Genomic DNA, 5,625 nt, shown 5'->3' on the forward strand with positions numbered 1-5,625 from the left:
ACGCCAGCAAGCTAAAGACGAGATTGTAGGCAGCATCTATTATGCAGATTACTCCATGATTGTAGCTTAGGATAGCGAGATTTTTCAGGATGATGGATGGGTGAAAAAGCAGCCCAAACATGTTGTTGAACTTGTCCCAAATCAAGAAGATTATGACCGCCCTTTTCGTCTCGCCCAGATCGTGGTGGATTATTGCAGGAGTGCCGAGCAATCTGAAGAAGTACACAGATGATGCGGTCTTATGGTGGGGGTTCTTTCATTGAAGATGAGGACTGGTCATTGTGGTCGATGAATTGGCAAAATTAGTACTTTCTCCAGATTTGCATGAGATCTGTAATTTGCAATCGTTTTGTTAGTTTTGGCCAAACATGTATTGCTATTTTTGTTTATTTCTCTGCACAAAGTACGCCACTGTTTGCTGAATGAATTCTCATTCGAAAGCTATGGTTACTGATATGACAATGTAGAACTATCATCGAGATATTGATGTGGTCTAAAGCAACCATAAATTGGACTTTCAATAAATATCAGTAAATTGGAAGACCATTTTAAGTGGGAGTATGTTTAAATGGATATCTCAGCCATACTGTCCAAGCAACACCAAGATCATTTTCAAAGAGAACAATGACCTTATTTATGCCCACACACACACACACAAAATCATTCACAAAATGGAAATACACTTCAATCAATAGTTTCAGAAAAAACCAATTGATAATAGTGTACACTTGAGCACTACATGCTTCAATAATAGAATAAGGGAGCTCTTACAAATCTGAGCACTAAGCTGATTGTCAATGTTTAGTAGACTTAATTGGCTATAAAAAGTGGTAGGCTAAGTTACCAAGGTGCACAATCGTGCACATCTCAGTTGCATATCACACCCGTGCAGGCAGCACTCCATACGCAACATCATGGCATCCACCAGTAGGAGAGAAAACTGTGAAAAATGTTATACAATTTTTTTTCTGGATGTACAGACAGACACAGTATTGGCTTTGCCAGGTCCATGTTCTAACACTATGCAGACAAATATGACTTGAAAGTTTTGGAAACTTCACCCAGGCTGACAACAGCAAGAATTCAATGAGTACAATGAAGTATAAATACTGTGTTTAGCTTCAGATGTCAAATTTTGCAGATCGTATGGTTTCGTCTTTCTGTAAAATGGTAGACCATTCTGGGTTGAGAAGTTGATTCCTCTAACTTGTTATCAAAATATGGTATACCTTTCGACCATGGTTAGTTATCAAGTCATACTTCCTCTAAATGGTATACCTTTCGACCACGGTTAGTTATCAAGTCATACTTCCGATCTCCTGACTCTAACTTGTTTCATTAAGTTAGCAAAGATGAAAAGCACAAAAGAAAGATACTTCCTAAAAACAAGAGGAACAAAAAAAAAGCCCAAATCCTTTTTAATTTTACCTTTTTATATTATACAAGCAGTAAAGTAAACATACTGACAAGAAAAATATAGGAAAACAAAATATGCGAACTACCTATGGCTGTACCACCATTTCCCACCGCCCTTGTCTTGGATCACCATTGCTAAGGTCATTGAGAATGATGTCTGTCAGCTGATAATGATTGTGAGCATACAATACTCACCGACTCAAGTGCATTGAGAAATTCCAAGTTTTTTTTCACGAACCTAAATTTTATAGTGCCCAAAAACAGTAGATTAATTGAAATTTTGACATTTCATGGGAAAAATAAAGAAATTAAGAGTAATTGGGTCAATCATCTACATTATGTAACAAGCTAAAATTAAAATAAACTAGTTCATTATAAAGCATAACTAGAATTGAACAAGTAGATCCATAGTGGCACTTGCTCCCATCAATGCTCTAATACACTACAATTTGCATAAACTAGACACTCACATTAAGTGGTATAAAACTCAGATTAAACCCTTGCACGTGTCACAGATAGTGTGCCTTTGTAGCCAATATGAAAACTAGCATCAATCCTCCAATTGTTCTGCCACCATGTCATTTTGATAATTGTCTTGTCTGTGTCGACACTAGAACTACTTCAATCTAGTATACATGGTATAAGTACTAAAGTGGGATAAATAGGAAGTAAACGACTCCTATCGAATAATATCAACGAAAAACATGGGTAAAAAACCGTGTATCCTACCTTTTGCTATTCTATTATATAAAAAATTACAATGGTGTGTTGAAATAATCTAGATGATAATTGATACAAAATATAGGTGATTTTGCTCACTACAATCAATATGTCTTGTCTGCACATCATAAATTCTTTTTCTTTTTGCAGAATGCACATCATAAGTTGTGTTTTCGTGTGGCCTCTTGTCCCTTATATATGTGCCTTGTCTTGACCAACATGGCTTGATATCATCCTAGTTGACTTAGTAGATAATAGTTATCTAAACTGAGATATGCGTTAGTCGATTCAAACTCTGTGTTCCATCTGAAAATTGGAGTCCTTTCCGGGTATGACAACGTAGAAGGGTTCTTGTACAGCCCACATACCATATACCGATACATCATTATGTGATTATATGGTATTTATATGTAATATTTTACTACTAATTGATATTCCTCGCTCTGTGCTGACATAATCAACCATATTGCCGTCTATTTCCTAGCCACCGGTGCTCATCAACTACTCATGTACATCCATGCATACTACCATAGCTAGCACACCATCACCGATGACCGAAAGAATACCAAGAATCTTGTTCCTGCCCCCACCAATGTTGCACTACGATGGCTACTACCATGGAAAAATTGCCACCCCTAAATTTAAAGTAGTATTGTGTTATTAAGAAAAGCTCACTAGTAGGAAAACCTTACGGGAGTTGTTAGTTAGATACTCTGCTCAAAAAACTAACGCCGCTCGTATTTAGAAAAAAATACCAGAGACATTGCCGAACTCACACTTGCCTGTGGTGCACAAGTATCAGAAATGTTGAATCTAACGTGCATGCCCTGGCTGTTTGGCAAAAAGCCCTGGCGTTGGTGAATAAGTCGGCGCCACGGAAACTCGATGCATCACCAGCATTTGTGTGTGTCCTGACACCACAACTAGCAACCAAAATATATGCGGCGTCTTAGATAAAAGCCCACGCAGCTAGAGATGGTCATATCTCAGTGTTGGTCCATACCTCAACGCCACTGAAAGGGGAGAACCTAATAGGTAGTGCCTCTCTTGCGTATATGCTAGATTTCACAAGATCACAAAGGCACAGAAGAAAATATTTGAACATATGGCACTTGGGAAACATGTTGGAAATATGCCCTAGAGGCAATAACATTTGTATTCTTATATTTCCATATTCATAATTAAAGAGTTTATATTCTATGTTATAACTGCTATAATCCTGGAATATGCGATTCAGTGGAAAACTCATATGTAAGTGTTGTTGGTGATCACTTTTTCCAAATCTTATGATATCATTAAGTGTAACGATAGTCCTAAAACAACATTGAGATTATGACTTTGGAAGAATGATCATACTAAATCGACCAAACTTGTTTGTTGTGAATTGGATTAATATCGTCTGTATTCAATTGTGATAACACGGAGTATTAACGTGTGATATTGCTCCTAAGACCATGAGAGTATCGTGGTCACTTCGTAGTGTCCAGTGAGCTTTCGGGTTGCTCAAACGTCACCCGTAACACGGTGATCGTAACGACAACTTCCAGGTTCATCGGAAAATTTGAAAACTAGATGGATAGCTCAAGAGTGGGATTTTCTCCTCCGGCGATGGAGAGGTATTCTTAGGGCCCTCTTGGTGTGGCCGTATCAACCATAGTCTGGCCAGACATAAGTGACTTTATCACGGGGATGCCAGAACACAATAACGAGAAAGAAGAACAAAACCGATAACAAGGATTTCGGTATAATGAGCATAGTCATGACTCAAGAGGATAGCAATGCATCCTCGGTTTTGTGAAGTGTCGTAAAGTAAAGGGAACATCATATGATAACCAATGGTTCACTCGAATATCATTCGCATACTCACATGGACAAATATGGACGACCATGGTCCCATTCTCGATCATCGAACGAATGGTTTCGTTCATGTCTTGGAGTTATTGAACCTATGGGGTCACAAGCTTATGGCAATCATGATCTGCTGAGTATTATTAGGACGGTAGTCATGAGAATATATTTGTGAAATTATTTCATGAATATTCGGAATAGTTCCGAGAGGATCCGGAAGCGTTTCTTTTTTTGCAAGGAAAGAGTGAATATATTAGCTAGCAATATATTAGCCAAACTGCAGTTTTCACCTGCTCTCTACCTAGCTGTGCTAAGCCATGGCTCACAGAGTTGGCTTCGCAACTGATTTTGACTATCGAGACATCTCTTTTTTGAAGAAGTTCACGAATATTCTGGGCACGCGACGTATAGCGCGACATGTTGGGGGTGGAGGATTGCACCAGTGCAACAACTTCATCACAGTCCGTCTCCACGGACACCGAAAGTGGTGACCACTGGAGGGCAAGGGCCAGGCCCTCCTCCATTGTAGCAAGTTCTGCGTCCACGGCGCCTGCGCATCCAAAGAGGTACCCGCATGCAACAAAGATCGAGGATCCAACACTGTCACGAAGCGCCATGCCCGTTCCTGCTGACCCGTCTGGAATGAACGATCCATCCACATTGAGTTTGACCCGGTTCGCTGGTGGAGGTTCCCATTTTTGATGCACTTTTTGACGGCCATCCAACGAGTGGCGTGTAGTGGTGCAGCTCTGGACGTAATCCACCACTTGCTTTCCCTTCTGTACATCAACAATAGGGTGGTGCTGAATAAGCAAGAGAGAGTTGAGGTAACTTGCCAGAATTTTTTTTTGAGCCTTGAGCCATTGGTGGGATTTTTTGGTGGGTGATTTCATTGTGGTAATGCCATACACGCCAAAGAATCATGAGAACCATAGCCCGCTGCTGCTCCGTCATTGCATGTAGAGCTTGCAATATCCATTTAGGCCCAGTTGGCTCAAAAACGCCTTCAGCAGGGAGGGTCCATTCTTGACGCATTGCTGCCCAGAGCTCACGCGCATGTGGGCATCGGAGTAGGGCATGGAAAGCATCTTCTGGTTCCTGTCCACACACAGTGCATGTGGGATCTTCCTCCATATCTCTTCTGCACATATTCTCCTGGGTAGCCAAAGCATTAGATGCAAACTTCCATGAAAAAATCCGTACCTTAGGAGGGACTGGACATTGCCAAATGAGCTTCCAGTCAGGTCTGTAGCCACTCGGATTGTTGCTGGACGTGCCACTGCTTTTGTTACACATTTTTTCATCAAGAGCCATGCCGTACGCATTGCGCATGGTGAACATCCCTCGTTTCTCCGGGTGCCATGCAAGAAAATCTTCTTGATTCCGTGTTGATGGTTTAATTTTGATGATTTCCGCAACATCAACAGGTAGGAAGTGTTGGCGGACAAGGGCCATATTCCAGTTTCCATTGGGGCCGATGAAATCTGCCACCCATCTTAGCCGGCATCTCCCTCTAGCAGTGAAGGGATGCTCTGGTCGCCTCCATTCTAACTCTTTTGTTGTACTGCTAAATCCAGTCATGTCAATCTTATCTTATCTTATATCTTATATCTTATATTTTATATCTTATATTTACTAATT

This window comes from Triticum dicoccoides, chromosome 3B, assembly GCF_002162155.2.
Source record: "Triticum dicoccoides isolate Atlit2015 ecotype Zavitan chromosome 3B, WEW_v2.0, whole genome shotgun sequence".
In the NCBI taxonomy this organism is placed as follows: Eukaryota; Viridiplantae; Streptophyta; class Magnoliopsida; order Poales; family Poaceae; genus Triticum; species Triticum dicoccoides.